At 56.2% G+C, this 13908-nt stretch overlaps 1 pseudogene; it reads left to right on the top strand.

Moving 5' to 3' along the window:
* The first annotated feature begins 5205 nt into the window (after window positions 1–5205).
* Window positions 5206–13305, top strand: LOC143398954 (ankyrin repeat domain-containing protein 11-like; annotated as a pseudogene).
* Window positions 13306–13908: the final 603 nt, after the last annotated feature.

The following is a 13908-nucleotide window of genomic DNA, read 5'->3' as shown; positions in this document are numbered from 1 at the left end:
AGCCATGGGTGTCTGTGGGTTGGTTTTGGTTGAGTTTCTACTTGTTCCTACCTTAGTGCTCGTTCCTTTTTTCCTCCTTCTCTTCATTCCCTCTCTAATAGCCACATGCTCTCATTTCAGTGCTGACCCACTGTTCCTCTTTGTGGGCCGTTAGTGATACAGATGTCATTGCAGGCACCAGATGTTTATTTTAAGCTTTATATTGGTTCACACTATTATTATTTCATGCTCCCTGTTTTCCTAAGAGGGGCTGGAAAGTGATTGGGACACTACAGATTCTCAGCATAGAGATCCTACTGCTGAGCTATCCTCACAGCTCTGTCAAGTAGCAGCCAATTGCTTTGCTTGCACAAGCTGTCTCTCGGATGCCAGCAAGACTTTAATACATAGAATGGAGGAGACAAAGTCTCAGATCAACAACCAGGCCCCAAGTAGGAACACCTAGAGGGGGACCTCTGTTTTCACTCCCAGATATCAATTCACACACTCAGAACAGAAAAGTTCCAGAGGAGAGCTCTGAGAAGTTGTGGCTCTGCAGCAGGTCTCCAAGAGTGAATTAAATCGCTGGCCTATATCAGCGACTTGAGTGGGACTGGAGGTTGAAATTAACACTCAGATTATTAACACTCGGGGCTAAGTGGTGAAGCTAAATGATACCAACAACATAGGACTTAATACGTGAAAGATAACTTCACACAAAAGGGCTCTCTCACACACACAAGGAACAGGAGTCATCTCAACAGATCACAAGTCCAAGACCTCTGAAACATGAGGAAATAGCCAAGTTTCCACCCAAAATCTATAACACCTGCAGATATGGAAGTGGATGAGATTCTTGATAAAGACTATAGAATTATTTATATGTTCAATGAGCTAAATTAAGATCAAAATAACAAATGAAAAAAATACAGAAAGTGAAAGACCATTTAAATAAATAAATAATGAAATGGAATACAGAAAAGCCCATCAGAATTCCTGGAATGCAAGGTACAATGAAGCCAATAGAATTCAACTGAAAATGTCACCAATAGATGAGATTGTGTAGAAAATGAGGCACAGAACTCTCAGCAATTTATAGAAATACCCATGCTCTTGAAATATGTACTCTAGAACTATGTCCAGCAATCATAACTAAAATAAAGGAAATGTTAATTTCTAGATGAACTTCCATGTGGGGGAAGGTGGAGTAGAGGAAGGGTCAGGTGCCAGCTGCCCCTGAGCTGAAATCCCAGCAGCAGGAGGATTGCTTCCTAACAGAATTAGTGTGGGAACATTAGTCAGAATTATTAATAAGTCTCAGAACCTGAGGAAGCAATTACTTCAAGGAGTAGGTGAATTATCAGCCACTAAATACTGAGTATTTATAACATTGTAGTGGACATAGAGGTAAATCTAAGTGTCCCATAAGTTGAAAATCACAATACACAATACCCTGTCTCTAAATTAAAAAGGAAAGAGGACTAGTGTTATGGCCCAGTGGCTAAGCACTCGTGAGTTTATCCTCTGGTACAAAAAAAAAAAAAAAAGAAGAAAGAAGAAAGAAAAAAAATGAATGAATGAATGAATGGGTAAAATGAGTGAATAAAATTGAAGGATAGTTTGATATTTGGGCCTTAGGATGAGCACTTTTATCCAATTGCCACCTATCTAGGTAATTATAAGATCTTATTGTTTTCTAAATATTTTAATGTTTCTCTCCTCCTCCATTAGTATAATTACTGCTCTTGCTTTCCATAATATTTTCTAGTTACATTCAAACTGACATTTGAATCTGATTGTATCAGCCAGGGTTCTTAATTGAAAGGAATGAAGCAAGTTAATTTCTATTAAAAGAGAAAAGAGACATACTGAAAGGTATCTGATGGCCCCTAGGGTCTTCAGAAACACCAAGCAGTCAGGCTGGATGTGTATACATCAAGAACATCCCCAGTACATGTGTGAGATAAAACGAAAGAGAATGTCCCTGGTCAAACAGCAGATGATTGTGCTGATGCCACACCACCAGGTCAAGTGACCTCAGTAAATCCCATAAGCTCCAGTTTGGTGAAATGGGACAGAATGCGGATGGAGAGTTACCTCCAGGATGGAGTTGGTCATGTGGCCGATGGCTCATGGAACTGACCAGGCAGGCAGATTAGAAAGCATGAGACCCAGTGATATCTGCAGACACAGGCTGCCTGTGAGGCTTGGGAAGGCACAGCCACGCACCTGAGAGAGGCACACCATGTTGACTGCCCAGATGGTGGGAAAGAAGATCCCAAAGAGGTTGCTCAATTGGCAAGCTTGGCCTTGAACTTGCCATCTTCCTGCTTACCCCTCCCAAGTCACACTGTGCCTGGCTATGGTGACTTCTAAAGATTTACTGTGGAATCATGAGGTTTTCCACATGTGTTATTATGTTATGTATGAGCAGCTACAGTATTACTTCTCATTTCCCCAGTAGGAGAACCTATATTTATTCTTTCTTGGCTAATTTATCTGGCTTAACTTCCAGTTGTCAGTTGAATGGAGCCAGGGAAAGTGAGGGTACTTGTTCCCAGTCCCAGAACTGAAGCTCTTAGTCTTTCACTACTCAGTATAAAGTAACTGTGGGTTACACTTTCCACAGAACACAACTTTCACATTGAGTTACAGTTCCATTCAAATAATGCATGGACAATATCAGCAGTCCAAGGACTAAGTACAGACCTCAGACCACTCTTCCAGATCCAGGGTAAAAATTTCAAACAATTTTACATTTCTCTCTATTTTTTCCCACTTATTCTCAAATCACATGCATCTCTTCCACCTCGATTCCCACAGCCTGCTCACCACCCCCTGACTCAGCACTGTGGGCACTGAAATACAGAATCATTCCTGGCCATATGGTCACCTGCATGGTGCTCACACTCCTCCCATTCTTTTGAGAGACTGTGTCCTTCCCAATGACTCCCTGCCTCTTATTGTCAATACCTGTGTTCCCTCAGGTGCTTTAGGATCTTGTTTCCTAGGAGAATTTCTGGGTCCTGGGAAGAAAGCAGAGCAGAGTGAGGTGGTGACCCCGATCCCTCCTCAACACAGAAAGGAGCCCTGAAGTACAGCTGACCAAAGCAGTGGGTGACAGAACAAATGTGTCACCAAGACCCAACATTAGACATTCTGAGACCTGGGGGAGCTTGAGGTTGGGTTTCTGGAGCAGAAAATGAGGATAGAGTTCCCTGGCCCCAAACCTGGACCAGCATGAGGAGGGCACGGGGGAGAGTGAGGAGAAGCTGGCCACTCCCTCCCACTGCAACTGGAGAAAACAGGCCAAGGTAAGTGCCCCAGGAGCAGGGGGCATGGAAAAGATCAAGCAGTTTAACATAATAGTGGACAGAAAGCAGAGCCCTGCAGGACAGCCATCTCCTGGAGCCCACTTGTTGCTGCAGCCCCTTCCCCACGATAGCAAGAGGAACTGGAAAGAGCAGCCCCGCTGGGGAAGGGCTGACCTAACCTGCCCTGCCCACAGAGTTCCAGAGCTGGGCAGAGAGGAGTGGAGACAATGATTCACAGTGGGGTGAAGGGAGCTCAGAACCAGGAAGGCAGCCTTGGTCCTGGGCAGTTAGGGTTGGGGGCGGGGACTGAAGCATGCACCCTTGACCTTGACCACAACCAAGGCTGTTTGGACCCTGACAGGTGCTGCCTCAGTCTCCCCTGCAGTGCTCATGGTTCAGGACCTTGGGCAGTGGAAGCTAGAGCCCCGGTAAACCAACTGAATCTGTATCTGGTAGCATGGACGGTCCCCAAGGCCAGTTGTGTTGGTCGGAGGACCTGTTTCTGCACGACAGTCCACCAACGGAGAATTCACCACCACAGGCCCAGGGCTTGCAGACATTCACCAGACATTCGGAAAAGACTCCATGGAGGTGAGCAGGTTCGCGGTGATCCTCCCTACTCCCAGCAACAGCCAGGAGCCCTGCATCCTGAGCTCCCACACACCACAGAAACAGCAACACGCACCATCTGCACCTTCTGAGCAGCCAGCCTCATGCCTGAGTGACAAATGACAAGCAGCTGGTGGGAAGTTCCTGGCAACCAGGGGAGTGGCTCCTGTGTTCCGACACCTTCAGGGGTGGGGAGGGGAACCCAAAGCCAAAAAATGATGGACATCTCCTAAAGGTCCCAAATTCTGAAGAAAGCCCAAACAAAACTCAAGAATTTTCTTTATTTTGGCATAGTTTACTATAAATACCTCTAATGTTTATTGTGAAGAGCTCAACTTTGATTATGTAAATATCACTTTCCATCCTGATTTGGTTGTTGTTACACTAATAGGCAAGACTGTGTTGATTTGGTAGTTGTTACCCTAATAGCCAAGACTGTGTCCCAAATCCTTTTCATTGTGTTTCTTCTATTTTTTTTTTTTAATTTAGTGTTAGGGTTTGAATCTCGGGGTGCTTAATCACTGAGCCACATCCTCACATCCCCAGCAATACTAATACTAATACTAATTATTATTATAATTATTTTGAGACAGTGTTTTTCTAAGTTGCACAGGCTTCGCTAATTTGCTGAGGCTGGCTTTGAACTCGAAGTTCTCCTGACTCAGCCTCCCAAGCCACTGGGATTACTGTTATGCACCACTACACCTGGCTCTCTTCTAATGTTTTAATGTATTAATTGGAATCATCCTCTCTCTCTCTCTCTCTCTCTCTCTCTCTCTCTCTGTTTTTCTAGATCAGGTTCACATGGGCTCCTGTTACTTCTCTTTTCCCTCTTACTTTACCTGCTACTGTCAAAAATCTCCTTAATTATCTTTTCCTTCTTTTTGCCTTGAAATATTATTCTTAAATATCTTTTGTTCGGCGGATACGGCGGGCCAATGGGCGGGAGCGTCTCATGCGGCCGGCGCCCGCCGCAGAAGCCGCTGGGTCCTGGAGCCAGAGGCCGCCCGATACCGAGCGCGATGGACCGAGGGCCTCAGCCGGGGAGGCGCCGCCGCCGAGTCCACGGCCAAACGCCCCCGCAGTAGCGCCCGCGCGAGCGCCGAGGCCCCGCGCGAGCCTGGGCGCTCAGAGGGCGCGCTCGTTTCCCTCCGCCGCGCATTCACTGCAGCCGGATCCCGCGCCGCCGCCGCCTTCCCGCCCGGGCCGCGGGGCCCGGGAATCGCGGCCGCGGGCTGCATGGGCCGCGCCCGCGCCCCGCTGCCGAGCCGCCGCGGAGCCGCGCCGCCTTCGGAGCTGGAGTACGCAGCCCTGCTGGAGTTGATTGCAGTCCTCAGCAACGCTGATTCTCCACCATGGAATCGACTGGTGACGATGACGCGGTGGCGGCCTAGAGGAGACGAGGCGCGGGAGCAGAACGATGCCCAGGGGCGCACGCTCTAGAACTCCACAGCAGGAAGACTTTTCTCCCAGCAGCGACATGGTGGCGAAACAAACTGGGAAAAAGGATAAAGATAAAGTTTCTCTGACCAAGACCCCAAAGCTGGACCGCAGTGATGGAGGAAAGGAGGTGAGAGAGCGAGCCACCAAGCGGAAGCTGCCCTTCACTGTGGGGGCCAATGGAGAACAGAAGGACTCGGACACAGATGCCTCCAGCTCAGTCCATGTTGTGGTACTGCAAGGCTGGTACGCTCCTTGAAGCACCACGGCATGAAATGGAGGTTCCTAGAAGCAAGAAGAAAGAGAAACAGGGTCCTGAGCGGAAGAGGATCAAGAAGGAGCCTGTCACCCGCAAGTCCGGGCTGCTGTTCAGCATGGGGCTGTCTGGGATCCGAGCTGGCTACCCACTCTCTGAGCGCCAGCAGGTGGCTCTCCTCATGCAGATGACAGCGGAGGAGTCTGCCAACAGCCCAGTAGACACCACACCAAAGCACCCCTCCCAGTCTGCAGTGTGTCAGAAGGGAACGCCCAGCTCTGCCTCAAAAACCAAAGACAAAGTCAACAAGAGGAACGAGCGGGGCGAGACCCGCCTGCACGGTGCTGCCATCAAGGAGCTCATCAGCGAGGGCGCTGATGTCAATGTCAAGGACTTCCCAGGCTGGACCGCACTGCAGGAGGCCTGCAACCGTGGCTACTATGACGTCGCCAAGCAGCTGCTGGCCACAGGCGCAGAGGTGAACACCAAGGGCCTGGATGACGACACACAACTGCACGACGCTGCCAACAACGGGCACTATAAGGTGGTGAAGTTGTTGCTGCGGTATGGAGGGAACCCTCAGCAGAGCAACAGGAAAGGGGAGACCCCGCTGAAAGTTGCCAACTCCCGACTATGGTGAACCTGCTGCTGGGCAAAGGCAGGTACACCTCCAGCGAGGAGAGCTCCACGGAGAGCTCCGAGGAGGAGGAGGACGCCCCATCCTTTGCACCTTCCAGCTCAGTTGATGGCAACAACACAGACTCCGAGTTTGAGAAGGGCCTGAAGCTCAAGGCCAAGAACCCAGAGCCTCAGAAGACCGTGACGCCTGTCAAGGACGAGTATGAGTTTGATGAGGACGATGAGCAGGACAGGGTCCCTCCCGTGGACGACAAGCATCTGCTGAAGAAAGACTATAGGAAAGAACCCAAGACCAGCAGCTTCGTGTCAATCCCCAAGATGGAGGTCAAGAGCTATGCCAAGAACAGCACCACCGCGCCAAAGAAAGCCGCCCATCGCATCCTGTCCGACACCTCAGACGAGGAGGACGCCGGCCTGGCTGTGGGCGCCGGGGAGAAGCTGAGGCTCTCGGCGCACACAGTCCTGCCCTGCTCGAAGGCCTGCGAGCCCCCTGCGCCCAGGCAGCAGAAGGAGAAGAGCAAAGTGAAGAAGAAGCGGAAGAAGGAGGCCCGGGGCAAGGAGGTGCGGCCTGGGAAGAGGAGTGACAAGCTGTGCTCCTCTGGGTCCGAGCGCGCATCCTCGGAGAGCGAGGAGGACGGGGACTCGGTGGGGAGAACGGGCTGCCGCAGGGGCTCCCCACTGGTGCTGAAGAACCCGTCGCTCTTCAGCTTGCTGTCAGCCTCCTCCACCTCGTCCCATGGCACCAGCCACGCAGACCAGCACAGCAAGCACTGGCGCGCAGACAGCTGGAAGGCCGTGTCCTCCCCTGCCTGGTCGCAGGTCAGCTCGCTGTCGGACTCGTCAGGCACTGGCCTGACGAGCGAGTCGGACTGCTCCTCCGAGGGCTCCAGCGTGGAGTCCCTGAAGCCCGCGAGGAGGAAGCAGGAGCACCGCAAGAGGGGCAGCCTGCAGAGCATGGCTCCCGAGAAGAGGGGCGGCGTCCACCCCAGCAACGGCGCTGTGCCCAAGCTAGACAAGGAGGGAAAAGTCGTCAAGAAACACAAGACGAAACACAGACACAAAAACAAGGAGAAGGGGCAGTGCCCCGGCCAGGAGCTGAAGCTGAAGAGCTTCACCTGAGTACGAGGACCCCAGGCCCAAGGCCGACAAGGCCGCCCTCCTGGACAGCGACGTCTCTGAGGAGGGCACGCTGCGGGTGTTGAAGCATGACCCAGACCACCTCAAGAGGGAGGAGAGGATGGGCAGGACGAAGCCCGAGGACAAGGAGTGGCTCTTCAGAGACGAGAAGCCACTGAAGAGGATCAAGGACGTGGGCAGGGACGGCGGTAGGGCCTTCCGGGAGGAAAAGGACCGGGCTGGCAGGGCTGAGCGGGAGAGGCTGGGCAAGGAGAAGTCCCCCAAGGAAGAGAGGCTGCGGCCGTACAAGGAGGAGAGGAAGAAGAAGGCCCGGGACCCGCCCCTCAAGCCGGAGACGAAGGGCGAGGCCAAGGAGAAGGCCTTGAAGGAGGACAAGGAGAGACTCCGGAGGGAGAAGGCCTACAGGGAGGACGCAGCCTTCGACGACTGCTGCCACCGGGGCCACTTCCTGGAGAGGGAGGACACCAAGCTCAGCCTGTCCGACGACCAGCAGGACAGGTGGTTCTCAGACTCCTCCTTCGACTTCAAAGGGGAGGACAGCTGGGACTCCCCAGTGACAGATTACAGGGACATCAAGAGTGACTCTGTGGCCAAACTTATCTTGGAAACAGTGAAAGAGGACAGTAAGGAGAAGAAGCGCGACAACAAGGCCCGGGAAAAACGAGATCTCAGAGACTCTTTCTTCCGAAAGAAGGACCGGGACTACTTGGACAAGAACTTGGAGAAGAGGAGGGACCAGGTGGAGAAGCACCGGAGCCTTCCCAGCTACCTCCCCCACAAGGACAAGAAGAGGAGAGAGTCCTCGGAAGGCACACGGGACCCGCGGGACCGGAGAGACGCCCTGGAGGGCTCCAGGGAGCGGAAGGATGTCGGCCTGCGGCCAGAGGAGCCACACAGGGAGGAGCTGAAGGAGTGTGGCTGAGAGGGCGCCTTCAAGGACAAGCCCGACTGCGACCTCGCCAAGAGCCTGGAGTCCTGGGAGCGGCACCACTCAGCTCGGGAGAAGGAGAAGGAGAAGAAGGAGAAAGCTCGCTCTGAGAGGCACAAGGACAAATCCAGTGACAGGGACCGAGGCGAGAAGTGTCCGAAGGACAGAGACTTTGACAGATGCCTCAAGGAGAGGAAGGATGGCAAGGAGAAGCACAAGGACAAGGACACACACGGCAGAGACCGAGACAGGAGGGCCGGCCTCGACCAGGCCCGGGACAGGAAGGACAAGTCCTTCCCTGCAGCCGCCTCCAAGGACTCCTCGGAAAAGAGAGAGGAAAAGAAGGGAAAAGAGAAGAGCTGGTACATCGCAGACATCTTCACGGACGAAAGCGAGGACGAGAAAGAGGAGTACCTGGCCAGCGGGCTGCGGTCAGGGGAGGCCTGCGAGGCCCCCAGGGCGGACGCCCTCCAGGAGAGGGAGGACGGGAGGGAGCCGCCCGTTGTAGACAGGCACAGGAAGTGCCCCTCCGACAGGCCGCAGGAGAAGCCCCGGGACAAGGAGCCCAAAGAGAAGAAGAAGGACAGGGGTGCCCCCGAAGCAGGCAGAGACAAGAAGGAGAAGGCCTTGGAGAAGCACAGAGAGAAGAGGGACAAGGACCGCAAGGACCGGGTCCTGGCCGACGCCACCCAGGAGAGGCGAAGCAGGCAGAGGCCACCCGAGAAGGTGGAGAGGAAGCACCCCGGGGAAGACAGGGCCAAGGGCAAGCACAAGGAGAAGCCGGACCGGGAGCGGAGGGCCTCGAGGGGCGCGGAGGCGGAGCGCAGCCTGCTGGAGCGGCTGGAGGAGGAGGCGCTGCAGGAGGGCAGGGAGGAGGCGCACGACAAGGCCAGCGAGGGCTCCTCGGACAGCTTTGCAGACCGCGGCCCCGAGCCTGGCCTGAGCGCCCTCCTAGAGGTGTCCTTCTCAGAGCCGCTGGAGGACAAGGCCCCGGAGGGCCCCTGCCTGGCGGAGAGGCTGAGGGAGAAGGAGCGGCACCGGCACTCCTCCTCCTCCTCCAAGAAGAGCCACGAACGCGAGCGGGCCAAGAAGGAGAAGGCCGAGAGGAAGGAGAAGGCTGAGGACTACAAGGACGGGGGCAGGAGGGAGCCCGGCCAGTACGAGAAGGACTTCCTGGACGCTGAGGCCTATGGCATCGCCTACATCATGAAGGTGGACGGCGAGGAGGAGCTGGACAAGGCCACCGACAGGTTTTCTGAGAAGAGAGAGAGGAGCGAGCCCGAGAGGGAGCCTCCCAAGAAAGTGGAGAAGGAGCTGAAGCCTTTCGGGTCCAGTTCCCTAGGCTCCCTGAAGGAGAAGAGGAGGAGGGAGAAGCACAGGGAGCGGTGGCGGGAGGAGAAGGACAAGCACAGGGACCGGCACCACCAGGAGGAGCCGCGCCCCACCGTCTGGGACAAGGAGAAGGGCCCGGAGGAGGCCGTGAAGCTGGGTGAGGAAAAGCCCCGAGAAGTCACAGAGAAGGAGAGGGGCGACCCCGCCAAGATCAGCAACGGCATGGACAAGCTCCCGCCACCCAGAGACCCAGGCAAGAAGGACGCCAGGCCCCGGGAGAAGCTGCTGGGGGACGGCGACCTGATGATGACCAGCTTTGAGCGGATGCTCTCGCAAAAGGACCTGGAGATTGAGGAGCGGCACAAGCGGCACAAGGAGCGCATGCGGCAGAAGGAGAAGCTGCAGCACAGGTCTGGGGACCCCAGGCTCCGGGAAAAGGCAAAGCCCGCGGATGACACGCGCAAGAAGGGCCTGGATGCTGCGCCCAAGAAGCCCCTGGGGCTGGACCCGCCCTTCAAAGAGAAGAAGGCCAAGGAGTCAGCTGCCACGCCACCTGTTCCTGAAAACAAGCCCCCGCCAGGACTAGGTGCCGACGCCATGCCCGCCTCGCCCCGGCCCGAGCAGAGCCTGCCCGCCGGGGTGCCCACTCCAACCTCGCTGGTGTCGGGTCCCAGCTACGAGGAGCTGCACACGCCCCGGACCCCGTCCTGCAGTGCCGACGACTACCCCGACCTGGTGTTCAACTGTACCGACACCCAGCACCCGCTGCCCACCACCAGCGCCTGCTCCCCGCCGCTGTACGACAGGTTTTCTGTGGCCTCAAGCGGGGCTTCAGAGCACCCGGGCCAGACGCCCACGAGGCCCGTCCCCACAAACCTGTACCGCTCCATCTCCGTGGACATCAAGAGAACCCCTGAGGAGGAGTTCACTGTGGGGGACAAGCTATTCAGACAGCAGAGTGTTCCTGCCGCCTCCAGCTTCGACTCTCCTGGCCAGCACTTGATGGAGGACAAGGCTGCCCTGCCACCTGTTCCAGCAGAGAAGTTTGCCTGCCTGTCCCCTGGCTACTACTCCCCTGACTATGGCCTCCCCTCACCCAAAGCTGCCACAGACAGCAGCGCACCTTCCCCAGAGGCCGTGTTCCCTGGCCTACCAGCCAAGCCCTCCCCTGCCACTAGGGGCGACCTCTTGGCCCCAGCCATCGAGGGGGCCCTGTCCCCGGACCTGGGCCTTCCCCTGGATTCCACAGAGGACCAGCAGGCCACAGCAGCCATCATCCCTCCGGAGCCCAGCTACCTGGAGCCCTTGGACAAGGGCCCCTTCAACGCTGTTATCACCGAGGAGCCGGTCGAGTGGGCCCATCCTGCCGCGGAGCAGGCCCTTTCCTCCACCTTGATGGCCAGTGCCTCTGAAAACCCCATCAGCTGGCCCGTGGGCTCCGACCTTCTGCTGAAATCTCCACAGAGGTTTCCAGAGTCCCCCAAACACTTCTGTCCTGCAGAGACCCTGCATACCACTGTTCCAGGACCCTTCAGCACCTCAGAGCCCCCGTACCCCGTATCCCCCAGCTCCTACCCCTTGCCAGCCACCGAACCGGGCCTGGAGGAGGTCAAAGATGATGGGGCAGGAGCCATCTCCGTGGCCGTCTCCACCACAGAAGGGGCCACTGCGTATGCCACCCCTGCCAGACTGGAGTCTTTCTTCAGCGGCTGCAAGTCACTTCCTGAGGCACCCCTTGATGTGGCCCCTGAGCCCACATGTGTCACCACGGTGACCCAAGTGGAGGCTCTGGGGACCCTGGAAAGCAGCTTCCTGGACGGTGGCCACAGCCTGTCTGCCCTCAGCCAGGGCGAGCCAGTGCCCTGGCATGACGCCTTCACCAGCCCCGAGGATGACCTGGACCTGGGGTCCTTCTCGCTGCCCGATCTCCCCCTCCAGCCCAAAGACTCCTCAGATGTCGAGACTGAGCCCTTGGAAGGGAGTCCCGTCCCACCAGAGGAGAGTGTCCCTGGGGCTGAGGGGCAACCCATACCGCCTCCTGACCAGGCCTCTCCCCCACTTCCCGCCGAGTCTGAGCCGAGCCCTCAGAGGAGCTAAAGCTGGACGTGGTTCTCGAAGCCGCAGTGGAGGCAGAGACTGTGGCAGGTGAGAGGACCCCGAGGACTTGGACTCTGGCTCAGCACTGGCCCCCAGCCCTTCCGAACAGTGTCCCCTGGGGGGCGGAGCTGAGGAGACCAAAACTGAGGACCCCTCCACCACTCCCCATCATGCACCCGACGGCCCTGCCACCGATGGAATGGCACAGACGCCTGACAGTCCTGAGATCACCCCTGCTGCCATCCCTATGGAGGGGCCCCCAGGCAGCCTCCAGCCAGAAGCTACGGATCCAGAGCCCAAGCCCACGGCGGAGCCCCCAAAAGCCCCCAAGGTGGAGGAGGTCCCTCAGCGCATGACCAGGAACCGCGCTCAGATGCTGGCCAGCCAGAGCAAGCAGAGCACGCCTCCTACGGATAAGGAGCCCGCCCCCACGCCCACCCCAGCTGCTAGGGCCAAAGGCTGTGCCTCTGAGGAGGAGGATGCCCAGGCCCAGCACCCCCGCAAGCGCCGCTTCCAGCGCTCCAGCCAGCAGCTGCAGCAGCAGCTGAACACAAGCACGCAGCAGACGCGGGAGGTCATCCAGCAGACGCTGGCCGCCATTGTGGACGCCATCAAGCTGGACGACATTGAGCCCTACCACAGCGACAGGTCCAACCCCTACTTCGAGTACCTCCAGATCCGAAAGAAGATTGAGGAGAAGCGCAAGATCCTCTGCTACATCACGCCCCAGGCACCCCAGTGCTACGCCTAGTACGTCACCTACACCGGGTCCTACCTAATGGACGGCAAGCCGCTCAGCAAGCTGCACATCCCTGTGATTGCACCCCCCATTCCCTGGCGGAGCCCCTGAAGGAGCTGTTCAAGCAGCAGGAGACGGTGCGGGGAAAGCTGCGTCTACAGCACAGCATCGAGCGGGAGAAGCTGATCGTGTCCTGTGAGCAGGAGATCCTGCGGGTGCATTGCCGGGCGGCCAGGACCATCGCCAACCAGGCAGTGCCTTTCAGTGCCTGCACGATGCTGCTGGACTCTGAGGTCTACAACATGCCTCTGGAGAGCCAGGGCGACGAGAACAAGTCCGTACGAGATCGCTTCAACGCCCGCCAGTTCATCTCCTGGCTACAGGACGTGGATGACAAGTACGACCTTATGAAGACCTGCCTCCTGATGCGGCAGCAGCACCAGGCCGCAGCCCTCAATGCTGTGCAGAGGATGGAGTGGCAGCTGAAGGCACAGGAGCTGGACCCCACAGGGCACAAGTCGCTGTGTGTGAACGAGGTGCCCTCTTTCTACGTGCCCATGGTCGATGTCAACGATGACTTTGTGCTGCTGCCAGCGTGACACCAGGGGAAAGTCGCAGGACACCGGCAAGGGCCGTAGTCACCAGCGCTGCTGACGTGCCCGCGGTGCAGGAGGGCACCGTGCCGGCCAGGTGGGAGGAGCCCAGAGACTGCACCTGGCCACACGCCTCGCCTGCCAGACCAGCCCGGAGGCCAGAAGACCAGAGTCTTTACCAGCGGTGGCAGGGAGAACGGGCCCCCACGCTGCAGTGCCTCGTTGGCCCAGCGGGAGGAGGAGACCATGGCCCATCCAGAGGTGCACCTACCCATTCCAACAGATGGGTAGGTGCACAACCCATTTAAAAAGGCAAGGGGATAAACCAGCCAGCCACAGGCACCCAAGGAGCAGGAGAGTGCGCTTTTGAAGTCCCTGCTCCCTTCTGATCAACTAAAGGAAAAGACTGAGGCGTCCACCTCACACAACAGTGACCTCTGGTCGGGGGCAGGAGTGTTCGCCCGCCACGGTCCTCAGGACAGGCTGGGACACTGAGGTCGCTGGTGCCAGGCGAGGGCCACCTGCCGGCCACAGAGGGACTTCAGCCAGGACTCTCCAATAGTGTTTTTAATGGAGTCAAATCCACGTGGTTTGTATATTTTTTTCCTTTAATCTTGGGCATTTTGTTTCTCTTTCTGAGAACGTAACTTGAAACACTACAGAGCCAATAATCCTATAGAGAGTATCCGCGAACGAACGCTGTACAGTTTTATATACATTCACAATGTACTTTTGCTGCCTTCTAGATAATTTATTTTGCAACACATTACTGCACAGTTGTAAATAACTTACGTACTGTAACATCACTTTCAGTTATGTGTAAAGAAATAAATTAATTAATTAAA

Source organism: Callospermophilus lateralis, chromosome 5 (genome assembly GCF_048772815.1).
Source record: "Callospermophilus lateralis isolate mCalLat2 chromosome 5, mCalLat2.hap1, whole genome shotgun sequence".
In the NCBI taxonomy this organism is placed as follows: Eukaryota; Metazoa; Chordata; class Mammalia; order Rodentia; family Sciuridae; genus Callospermophilus; species Callospermophilus lateralis.
Note: the sequence above shows the minus strand (reverse complement) of the source record. Positions and strands in the feature narration are given on the sequence as shown.